Genomic DNA, 12,992 nt, shown 5'->3' with positions numbered 1-12,992 from the left:
TGTGTCCAGGAGATTCGAGGTTGTGGCTGGCCTGTGGCACTGCACTCCAGGGTCACACTCTCCCCCACCAGCACCTCAGTGTTCTGGGGCTGGATCACAAAACTTGGTCGTGCTGGAGCAGCAAAAAGAAAGAGAGGAGGAGAGAATGTGGTAAAGTGGTTAGATTAATTACATGCGAGGTGATAACATTTTTCATATGGATCTCTGGTTTGAGCAATTTCAGGGTATGAACAGTTGAACTAGGCTGGGTATCTTTCCAACATTTTCGATACCGGTATCGATATCATACTTTGACTTCGATACCAGTTCCTAAACAATACTTTTGTCAAAAAAAAACCTCCAGTACATTTTGGTACATTTTTATTTTGAAATTCCTTGGCATTTTTGTGCATTCAAAGCAGTTTCATAACATAAAAAGTAAACCTATTTACCTTAACCTTAGATTCTGTTAACATCAACATCAATAAATAAAAAGGTAGAAAACTATTTTTCTATACTTGATAGTACTGAAGTAGTTCTATCGATGCCATAAAAGTTTTGAAGTTCAATACCCAACATTAAACTTGACAGGTTGGTTCATACATTTTTGTATATTTCTGTCAATAACTGAGTACTGCTAAAACGATTTCCTGTGTCACAAAATGCCTTATCCATATTTGGCAAGTGATCACAGGGGAGTCAGAGGAAATATGTACCCAACGAGAAGCCTGGTGTTTGCAATCATACAGCGACAGGAAACACATCTGCTTTAAAAACTGTTCCTTAACAAAGGGTCAACACCAGGATTATCTGTCACCCCGATGATGATCCTTAGGTCATGTAAAGACAGTCGTGCTGATCTCCCATAGCAACGGCTATTGGTGCTATGACTCCATATTGATGTGTGAGTACTGTTTGCTGGTTTTGTAAAAGATCAAAGATTTTTATTGCAAGTTCACTAAAATCATTTAAGTTCATTTTTTTCCTCATTAATGTACACACAGCACCCCATATTGACAGAAAAACACAGAATTTTTGACATTTTTGCAGATTTATTAAAAAAGAAAAACTGAAATATCACACGGTCATAAGTAGAAGCCATTATGTGTGAACTGTTCATTCAGCTGTTATATATCTTGCTATGATACAGAAATATGGTCATGAGAGTGAAGAAGTGAAGCAACTCTTGACACACACATTACTACAAAGGCACATATCCACACAAACACATTAATTATGTGAATACATAAACAGCTTCTGTAAATGCAGCACAGGAATAATATTAGGTATGCGTTTGTGTGTCTGTCGGGGACAGGAGTGCAGTTTTGTATAGCATATGATGGTGCCACAACACCATCAATTCTATTGTCACTCAGATGATGTTATGAACTCGGTCGCCATCCCCCAGCGGAAATTTCCCTTTAATTAGAAGAGAAAAACACTGGCACAGCAGTCAGGGTTGTGGGGGAGCGAGAAGGTGTGCATGTGCAAATGTGTGTGTGTGAGAGTCTGTGGCAATAAAGTTTCAGTGGCAGAGTTAGAGACAAAGGAAGCAAATGAGGTGAATGAAAGAAACTTTTTTCAGCACTGTATTCAGTAGAGTGGACTCAAACATCTCCACCTACACAAATATTTATATCGAGGGGCCTTATTATCACAGAGGCTACATATTAAAAAGCCTCAAGGTCAGTACTTAGGTCAGTATTGTGACAATTTGATTTGGCATTATGTTTGTAGAGATGCAGAGATTGTTTTCCCCTCCACTGGCTCAGACCTTCCTTGTGTACATTCATGTAACTCTGTAATAGAGGTGGACATTCTGACCCCTAATCTGCTCTCTGCTAACAAGCTCTTTGTTGCTTGTCCTCTATGCAGACTCCCCTGATGCTTCAATTACTCTGGTAATCCTTTAAGTTCTTGCTGCAGCTGTGCTTTTGTACTTCATAAATGTCTCTTGCCAAACAAACAGGCACTGTTTTCTTTTTCTGTTCAGTCATCATAACTATTGATGCTCAACGAACCAGTTCTTCCTGTAATAACTGCAAGAAAACTCAGATGTAAACAGCTTTTGTGAATTACAAAGCTTTAGTTTCTCTGTGTTATAGTAGTCATGTGCAGTGTTTACCACAAAATTACATTCCAATTGTGGTGGTAGCTCAGGGGGTGTCACGTTTTCGTAATTATTTTATTAAATATAGTAATGCTATAGTGCTGTTCATCTGACTTGTCCCTTCTGCACTAGCTCCCTTCTGCATGTCGGCTGCTGCCCTCCTCCATCTCTCTCTTCCCAACCCTCTCTTGCTGCTTCAGCAGCACTGGTTGAAACCAATAAATATTCAAAATGAATCAACTGGATTGCTAATCACACTGATCGGACTGATCAGCTTTCCCACGCGTGTTTGTCAATATTCCCCTGGACAGAGGAAGCAAACATTCAGTGTCAGAGTTTATGAACTAGCATTAACTTTATCCATCTGCAGATCAGTCCATAATAGTTTAGATCTCATTTTACCGACTGTGGTAACTGACAGACTTTACTGACTGCAGCTAACTCATAGCAGCCCTAGAGATCTCACTGAGACTGACAGACTGAAAAATGACTCTGCACCCTGAACTCAGCTCTCGGTTCGGGAGCTAACACTAGCTAGCAGCTGTCTGCAAATAACAAACACTACAGATGAATCCATTTCTGTCCTACCTGCTCAAACAGAACACTAAAGTGGACGATGATACTCTACTGTATGTACAATGTCAATGGCTGAACAACTGATCGAACCCAGCTCTCGAAGGTGACTACCATTATGATCCAGTTGAGCCTGCCACTACTTAACCTCATCAAATATAATGCAGATGCTGTGTGTCAAGCCAGATATCTGCTCTTTGCTTGGGTGAGGATAGGATTCAGGGATGCTTTGTGTTAAGGGTAGGTTACATCTGGAAAACGGTCTTGTATATTTGACGGCATGGCCTGAAACCCCCCATCTTTGGGGCCAAACATCATTTAACTAGTATACTGAGGTTCCATAGGACACAGCATGATGTCATCTTCACATTCTCTATACTAAAGGTAAAGGCCCAATGACAATCAAAGGACTTGCTTGCAGAGGCAAAGTAAATCTAAGTAAGACTGTCATAGCAGTTCCAATAGAAATCAGCAGAAAGAGTATCTCTACTTTTGTGATTTATTCATTGTGAGAGTGATGCCCCTACAGAGAGATGAAAGCTGAGGAAGTGCTATGTAAGTAAATAACCTCTACACCTCTCCACTTCAGCCATTATTCATTAGGCAGTGTGAATGTATGTGTGCAAGAGAGAGAAAGTTGGAGTGAGTATTTATACAAAAGTACAGGGAAACTAAAACACCAGAAAAGAAAAAAGCAAGAAACAAAAATGGAGAAAAGGTGAAAGCTTTTCTGCCACTGTGGTTTTCTACTAAAATGTGTGTAGACATGAGGGCTGATGTTCCCTAAGTGTCTGCTACGCATTAGACCCAGGCAATCACACGCCATCAGGCCTCTGCTCATTAACTGCTTGAATCCTAATTAGATCCATGCCTATGCACTCTCTCTCCCGCACACAGACACACACACACACACACATACATAGGTGCACAGCGCATGCAAGACAATCAGACCCAACACTCAGCAGTGTAAAACAGCTCATATGTTTTACTGCTGGAACATGTAGTACAATTACAGGGACTAATGTCTGACTGGGTGGTCACGTTTGAGATCTCTGGGGCTCTTTTGTGCTTGGATTTGATGTTTTCAGTGTGGGTTTATGCTATGCAGTGTAAGGTGACAGACTGCCAACTACACTGTTTTGTTTTGTTTTAATGGTAGTGGTTGAAGCATTATTGTTGCTTAATGAACCAAGAAAAATTACACATTCGGAACTTGCAGAGCTCATGAGTATTCATCAGCTGTGTTCATTCTCCCTGTTAGTCCTCTCTTTCTGCACTTTTTTTGAAATGTCAACTAATAAAATCTAGATAAGCAGGCATTACACAAACAATAACACCTATTGTACAGGACTTCCAGCACTAGCAGCATTTATAATCTCTCATTTCTTCTTGGGGTTTAATCTAATAATGTTAAATAAAGAGCCCGGAAACTTGGGTGTTGTCTTTTGACAGTCAGATGACTAAAGTTGTGCTATCCTAGTTTGTCACAATATAAAAAATGTTTCAATTAAAATAAAAGCAGCCAGCCATGACCTAAGCATGTGCAAAAAAACTGGCATGATTTGTCATTGGCACTGAATGACGGAATGCAAACCAAACAATGCAGCAGCCAGCAGCAGTACTTTTATGAAATAAAATAAAATATTACTGCAGCAGCTGGATCTTGTAAACAAAACAAGTCACACTCACAGTGGAACATCAGTGTTTTAGTACCCCCTAGGCAGGTTTAACTTTCTGTTTGATGACCATGTGTGCCAACTCAGTACTGGACCAGCTGAAGTCGGTGACAGAGGATCCACTATGTCAGTTTCAAATTCTGCAACCTGAACGCAGTTGTACTAGTAAAATATTCATATGTAATGGGCTCTCTATTTGGATAATCTGATTAATTAAGTGCCTGATAAATTGGGATACTAATTAATTTTTAACATATACAAGTTATAGAAATATACTGAATCAATGACACTGGCAAGACACAGGACTTCAAGTTGTGTACTAAACAAAGGTGACCTTGGTACAGTCTGCCATTTGTCTTCACCACAGTGTTTGTGTTCTGATGTGTCTGTGTGTGAAATATGTGTGAATTGTTTGCCATGCATGGATGCAGGAAGGGATTGCGAAATGACCCACTCTGTTTCAGTGAATCCAAACAGGCCACATGGTGGCAGAGCCTGGCTGTAGCCATCTGGACTGACTGGCAATGCTGGCTAATGGAGCACAGGCTGGAGTTTTGGCTGGCAGGAGGAATCTTCATTTTGGATAATGACTATAGTGATGAAATGGGGTGTACATTTTGAACTTGGCTGTGAGAACATCATGCAGTAAGTAGTTTCCCTCGCTAATCGTGTAACATCTTGGACACTAGAGCACAAACAGCACTGTGGGTGGATGTGAGCCTGGATGACAATGTTGATGGAACTCATAATTAAATGCTGCTGGTAAAATCTCATTTTATTGTTTTGTATTAGTCCAGTTTCTCTGAAGGAGGAGATACAGTTAAGGTACATTTAAGAGCCTGAAACCAATCTTTAAATATAAAGAATAATTGTGTGGAAACTGATAAAAGCCGTGCAATTACCCCAATGTGATCATTGCTATCATCATAATTAGCTGAATGGGAAAAAAAAAATCTGCCACTGCCAGTCAGGGCCATTAATGTAATTAATGATTAAACCAACACATGGTGATTCAACAGTTTGCTCATCTCTTACTCTGGGTTAAGTTATTAAATTTTCCATCAGGTAGTTTCAGTGTTAGTGCATTCTTTCAGTGGCTTACATGAAGGTTTAAGAAAAGAGTAGCAGAATATGAGGGGATATTCTGTTGGCTTTTCATGTGAGGGATAGTTTCCTTTAGTTTAGGCTTGTTTGCCTCTGTGTGTGTGTGCGTGTTGGTATGAGAAGGATTCAGCAGACCTCATTTAAGGAAGGCAGGAAAAAAAACCAGCTCAACAAAAACAGGGTCCCAGCTCCCCACAGCAGGGGAGACTTATTTTTTACTCTTCTCTTTCTCTATTTACCTCTCTCCTTCTGCTTCTTTAATTTGCTTGACGGTCCTTGGTGGTTTGTGACCTTCAGATTTAATTTCCCGTATGCTTTCAAACACACAAACGAATACTTAAATTCACTTAAGTGCAAGCACTTACAACTTAAGAATAAACACATCAAAATTTCATTTTTCTGGTTTGTTATTTCAGTCAAACATAGTCCTACTGCTCTCAAATGCAATAATATTCTGTTTTACCAAATGTAATAATAAGAGGCTGACATTAGTTTATCACACATACGATATATTTATAAGCATATGTAAACTCATAAGTACATTAAACTGAAGTAAATAAAAGCCAAACATGTTTGTAGTAATTTAGAAGCACTGTGACCATTACACAGTTTGTCCATCGCACTGGCAAGTTTATTTTCAGCAGAAAAATGTTTCATTACTAGATATAGCATCTTTGTCCCAATTACATATTAACCAAATTATAAAAGGACTCATATCAAAAATGTTTCCTAATTTATGTTTAAAAAACTAAATTGGCAAATGCATATAATTATTACATTTTTTATAACTCTAAAGCCCCTTTTACAAAGAGACCATGGAAAACTGCCAACATTTTGACCCTTCTTCAAGGCAGCTTTTTTGATTTAAGCTATTTATAAGTGGAAATTGGGAATGCATCCAGTTTCAGGGCAGAGCTACACACACTCAAGGTGCACCTCACCTCAGAACAGGCTGAAGCTGCGTTTTGGCTGCATTCATGCACAGTCCTTTCCAAGAGGGCTGTGCAGAGGTGTGGCTGTGTTTATTCACATAGCGAAACAATCACAAAATAAAACTGTAGTTCTCTGCTTCACCTTGTTCTCACTGACCCAGCTCTCTCAATCTCTAGCTCTCTCTCTTGTTCAACACAGACCTCCGACCACACATTCCACCTTCTCCCGTTCATACAGGAGGTGGGCCGAACTCGTCTCGGCAAAAATACTACCTCTCATTGCAGCATTTTGGTGGGGTCAACGACCCCCCCCCCCCCTGGAAATGTTCCTTTTACACAGAATAGTGTGGCAGGAAACTCGTGGAAAACCCCTGCATTGAATGGGTGGTGTAAAAAGGGTTTAAGATACAGTTTTCATCAGTCAAATTTGTACTTTGAAATTTCCTGGATAACAGCTACTTTCAGGAATTTACTAATAAAGAACATCACAATGCTGACACTGACACAGACTTAGTTTGAGGAGAACAAAAAGCAAAGCATCTGAGGCATCCTTCACGCCCTTTCTGTGACTCATCTACAGCTCGCCTCCCTGTGCTCCCCTCTTCTATGCAAATAACTGCTGAGCAGATGACCTTTTAACTGGAAATAACAGGCAGGCATAAATATGGAAATGTATATATCTGGTGACTTTGACTAACAGGCAGGTGTGCATAATTGTACTATCATTCACCCACAAAGCCGGAAATTTTGGGAGGGTGACTGTGATGGTTGTGCCTAAAAAGAAACACTACCAATCAAAGGTTTGGACACAGTTTCCCATTGAATTCAGTGTGTTACTTACAGACTGTGTGTGTGTGTGTGTGTGTGTGTGTGTGTGTGGACTGTGAAGCATACTGATCAAAGCTCATGCCAACAGGAGGACTGGTATACTATGTCCTTGTGTGTGCCTTTGAACCTGTGTTCCTGTGTGTACAGTATACACATGTATTTACACTCTTGTGAGCGTCCATCTGTAGCTGCACTGGGTCCGGGTCTTTGTCCATCTGTGTATGTCAGCTTACCTTTATGTAACTCTGCCTCCATATGAGCATACTTTTGCTTAAGTAAAGAAACAGACTAAATATTGCATGAAGCAAGAATGGTGATTCCAACTCGGTAATTCTTCCAGTACATTTCTACTTTAATTTGTTTTATAGCAAGGTCCAAGGAAAGGATCATTTCACTGCCAAAGTAGCAGGTATGTAACATTAGCAAAACACAGTACTGTTCAGTTTGTCTCCTTCAAGGGAACCTTCTTCCTAGCCAATCCCAGCCAGCAATCGGGCAAAGGCAGGGTACACCCTGGACAGGCCGCCAGTCCATCGCAGGGTTGACATGCAGACAAACAACCACTCACTGCACACATACACTCCTACGGGCAATTTAGAGACACCAGTCAACCTAAGCTGCATGTCTTTGGACAGTAGGAGGAAGCCGGAATACCCGGAGAGAACCCACGCAAGCACGGGGAGAACAGGCAAACTCTGCACAGAAAGGTCATGAACCTGCAACCTTCTCGCTGTGAGGCAACAGCGCTAACCACCGCGCTGCCCACATGCAATTATTGTACGTGCTAACACATAGTTACTTTGCGTACGTGTTAACACGACACACATCAACACATGCTCACTCTGCGTACACTGCGTTGACCGGTCAAGTACAAGAGATGATTAGGATGTGAACGCCCATGGGAAGAAAACCCCTTTTGTTGACGTTGGTAGCAGGTAACACACCATAAGAACACGCCATGTGTTTTCGTTAGTACCAGATGCTAAACAGTGATTTTTATCTATCAATGCTGAGACACTGGTGGTAGAAGTGGTGCTAAGAATAGGCTACATTAGCAGCATGGCTAACCAAAACACAACAGAAACTCTCAGGCTGGAGACATGAATGAAGCCATTCACATCGACTTGTCAAAAAGTGGCTATATGACAAAAAATAAAATCTAATAATGTAAAAACAAAAGTTTGACTAGAAGAGACCCTACTAATGGCCCTCGAAACTAATAGTTCAACTAGACAGCACTAGTTTAAACATATTTTCATTCTGTTCATCTGTTCAAGTGTCACAGTTTGGGAAGGTTGTGTTAAGTTGCATTAAATTGCCTTTTTTGCATTGTGTTTACATACATTTAGGGCACCAAAAACAGACTAAGCCACCAAATTTAGGGGCTTGGTGACCTGTGGGGCTTGTGATAAAAAATCTATGCCTGGGTATACATATAAACTTTTCTGTATGCACATAAGCATACACCAGTAAAAAAACACATACACTTGCAGACCAAGAAAGCCATTAGCCTTCTATTACCTGTCGCTCTAGAAATGTCAAGACACCATTATGTGGAGCAGTATTGTAGTGTTTGCTCAGCTCACCTTTGGTATTTCCTTTGTTTGCGTCTGAGATGCCAGCGGATCTAGTGTTATGGTAATGTTCATTTTGATAAGCTGGCACTCTGGCTTGATAGGCAGGGCCTGGAACAAAAGGAGCTCCAGCCCCATCACTCCTGGCAGGAAGGTAGGGACACAAAGCAGGCAGAGATAGCACAATGTTGAGAGGCTATAGATGAGAGAGACTGAAGATACTGTGTTGTGTGCGTGCGTGTATTTGAAAAACAGAGACACAGCGTCGGTGGGGGAGGAATCTTGTGACTGTGTGTTTGCGTGTGGGCATCTGTGTGCATCAGTGATAGAGAGAGAGAGAGAGAGAGAGAGAGAGAGAGACAAGGGCCTGCCAGTCAATCATTGCAGACAGCCTATTGTCAGCACAGTATGCCCGTGTGTCTGTAGTGTGCCTTACAGAAATACACAAAGCCTCAAAACAGGCTGATCAATAGCCTATTTAAGGGTAATGAAACACCAGTCAATATCACCACCCACATTCTGGCTCATAAACTGATGACAGCCTCTCACACTCTTTTTTTTTTCCTTTTAAAACTAAATATTACTGATTCCCTCTGTCCATCTGTTATTACTTACTCTTTGTTATTCTCCCTTTACCTCCACTTTTTTCTCACTGTCAACCGCACCAAAAATAATTGTACTGCGGAATCGTGTCTTCATACAATGCATAACATCTTTACCTGATGCATTATAGTCTCCTAAATAAGCCTGTTATCGCAAATACAGTACATAACATGTACCATATTATATTGTGATAAGCATAATGAGACAGTGAGGGTAACTTAAGCTGCCAGTATGCATCTTCAGAAATGCTTGCCAGATGGTCTAATAACTTCAAAAACGTGACATTGGATTTGGGAAGTTTCTGTCCAGCCACTCTGCAACTTTCTGAAAATCACAATCCAACATCCACACCCACGCATATATTTATTGGCCCGCTCTGCAGTGGTGAGAAAAGAGCTTCGGTGTGAACATTTCGCTCAAGCTCTCTATTTTAGTTCTCTCTCTTTTCATGTGAACAACCAAGTGCAACATTATACATTTCTCTCAGGAGAAACTGTTTGAAACTGCACAAATTTAAATTTACAAGTGACTATTCTGGAAACACAGTTAGGTACAATCGGGCACTCCACTCACCCAAGTAGTACTAGACTGTCAAAACCAAATGTCTTTGTAGTGTATAACAAATATGACAGTTCAACACGTTCTCATCCCAAGGTGTCAAATACTGACACTTTGTCAGGCATCTTTCACGTCTCATACAGATGCTAAAGGGTGTTTTTGGCATGAGAATAAGACACACAGGGTTTTTCAGCAGAGAACAATGTTATCCCACTCATGTCACTATGAAACATCAAAGCTACTTCACAAAAGATAAGTAAACAAATTGGCTTTATGAACAAAAACTATGTTTTACCACTAAAGCTGTGGTTAGGTTTAGGGACAAAACCTTCCTGGTTAGGTTCAGGAAAAGATTGTGGGCAAAACTGGACCTCAAATACTGACACAAGTGGGTTATTGAAAGCTCTGTGACACAAAAGATACTTCACAGTATCAGTATTCAGCACCCCAGGAATGAGAATGAGCTGGACATATTCAACTTTTTTTTCCATACATCCATTATTTATATTGCTTATTCCTGAATAAGCAGTATAGATAATGGCAGAAGTGGTAAATTCTGCTCTTCAATCTATATTAAAGAGTCTCCCTGAAAGTTAGTTATATTTTATAAAAGTGTAGTAATGTCTTCTGACATCAGCAAGGGCTGCCTTTATTTAAAATAAGGCACGTGAGGTTAAAAGAGCACAATGCTCTGAGATTCGCGCATCATAATTCATTAATTCATTTGTAATATTTCCATATTAAAAAAGTGTTGTGCAAGTTCGCACTTCACAGAAGCCAGCTCAAAGTTCAGTTCACACATTACAGTTTTTTGCTGTTGCTAACAAGCATTAACCAATACTTAAAATACTTCTAAACTCTTAACACAGCAACACAGTTACATCACACACCTGGCCAAATGGTTCATTTTCGGACCAAAACCACATTTTGTTAAATAAATACAAACTTTACATTTCACAATGCAAAATACCATTTTCTACATATACTAACTTTATCAAAACACAGCAAACCTGACTCATAATTGAGTCGTTTGATCAAAACATTAGCACTAGTTTTCTATCCAACAGGAACATATAGTCAGTCATAGTGCACAGACTGTCAAAATGTAAAAAAGTAATCACTTTACAAAAATGACATTACTTCTCATTGAACTGTATACAATATGAAAACCATCTTTGATATCCAAAAATGTAGAAATACAGTAATTCAGTCAGCCTTACTGTAAACACACTAAAATTGTGTGTGTGGATAAATTTCGTATAGTATATGTACAGTGGAGCCATCAGTACTTTATGGATTATAAAAAAAAGGGCAGAATTGCTGCAGTAAAGGCTTTACGGTATTGGCATTTGCACATTGCTATCAGTAATCACAGAAAAAAGCACTTTGCCCTGTGTTTACAACAATAGACAAAAATAAAACAAAATGACAGACCAAAAAGTCCTAATCTACACGATCATCAGCATTTGGCCACATGTTCTCATCAACATCACACCTTATAATGTCTCTTGCTATGCACCTTGGAAAGAAACGTTTAGAATGCCTTATCCACCCCTGGCAATCTTCAGCTGAGATGTCTCTGCAGCCAGCCTCCATTGCATCCAGAAGGGACATTTGATCATGTGGTCGATTATCATAGACTTTCCACCTCCACGCAGACAAAAATTCTTCAGTAAAATCTCCTCCTACCCAACCATCCCCAGGCCCCAGTCACTACCACTTGTATACTTATACATTCATAAGTTCAGTGGTGTAAAGAAACTATGAACATTTACTTAAGTACTGTAGTGTTTTACTGCAATGAAGAATACTGACTCTCACACAGTTCTCTCCATGCTCTGACTAGACTTCATCATCTATTAAAAAGACTATTCCTGCTATATTTCACTTACAATTTGGGTAAAATTCTAGCAGATATGAATATGATTAAGTTCATTTAGGCTATATGTTGTAAGGAGCTGCTGCACCTGTTGCATCCTGCTGGTGAGCAAATGATTAAAAGATCCAGACAAAACCTGCATAAAAAAATACAACTGTTTGGCAGCAATGATTAGACTATAATGTCCAAAGTTGCAAGACTGAGAGTAAAATTTGCCAATTTCCTTTTGAATAAGGTTCAGCAACATGTAACCAGCAGTCATCCATCCATCCACAGCTGCTGCATACGTACGACAATTCATTGTGACTGACAACTACCAAAACGTATTGATAACTTGCAGCCCGCCACGTTAACAACAGCAAACCAGCCATAAACATGAACATACAGTCGAGCCCGTCTTACCTTGAACCGAATTTTACTCCTCTCCCTCGGTGCAGAAACATCCACACTATAAAGTCCATCCATGGTGAGTCATTTTCCATATGACACCCCTGATATTTAATTGTTGATCTGGTCCTCAGATTAAGTTCATCTTAAAATTCAACTATGCAACCAATGTCCAGTAACGTTATTTTCAAAATCGTTGAGAAATATGTCGGCGTGCGCTGACCTAAAACTAGCTTTCAAGCCAGATGGTGCACGCACTCATCCACAGGTTCAACTCGCAGTCCGCTGCAGTTTTGAACTTGGCGCTACTCACGGCTGATGAAGGCTCACAGTGACACAAACACACCGCTCTCCCAGTTCCAGTAATGTTGAAGGCTTTACATATGTAGACACACTGAAAGGTAGCGGGCCTCTAGTCAAAAAAAGAAGGAAAAAAATCCTGTCAGTTCTGTTTACTGTGGTCACTTCACGTGTAGCTGCTAATTCTGGAGGGTTAGCTGCTAATGCTAACTACACCTTTACCATTGCTTCTTCCTTTTTTTCTTTTCTTCTTCTTCTTCTTCTTCGGTTCTTCTTAGCATATTGGCGAACCAGCATTCAGGTGCATTACCGCCACCCACTACACTGGTATGTGGTACGGATAATTCACAAGAAAGGGAACTTTAGTCTATGTGGTACGGATAATTCACAAGAAAGAACTTTAGTCTCAATTAGACCTGTTTCTTTAAGTATTGAGTTAAGTGACCATGCAAACACCCTGAAAATACATGATCAAAACCCTGCATGGTT

General features: G+C 40.1%; 1 long non-coding RNA gene across 2 annotated transcripts in view; it reads right to left on the bottom strand.

Annotated features, from left to right (window-relative positions):
* Positions 1-12,792, bottom strand: part of LOC109966255 (uncharacterized) — a 45,518-nt gene extending 32,726 nt beyond the window's left edge. Inside the window, exons 1-3 of one of the 2 annotated variants that reach the window (XR_002275741.1) lie at positions 12,219-12,792; positions 8,789-8,919; positions 5,553-5,756 (exon numbers count right to left, since the gene is read on the bottom strand). This is a non-coding gene — a long non-coding RNA (uncharacterized LOC109966255). Of the gene's footprint in view, positions 1-5,552; positions 5,757-8,788; positions 8,920-12,218 lie in introns of those variants that run through there. The other variant, XR_002275742.1, reaches the window with a different exon arrangement.
* Positions 12,793-12,992: the final 200 nt, after the last annotated feature.

This window comes from Monopterus albus, unplaced genomic scaffold (assembly GCF_001952655.1).
Source record: "Monopterus albus unplaced genomic scaffold, M_albus_1.0 scaffold108.1, whole genome shotgun sequence".
Lineage (NCBI taxonomy): Eukaryota > Metazoa > Chordata > Actinopteri > Synbranchiformes > Synbranchidae > Monopterus > Monopterus albus.
This window is presented reverse-complemented; position numbering and strand designations above follow the sequence as displayed.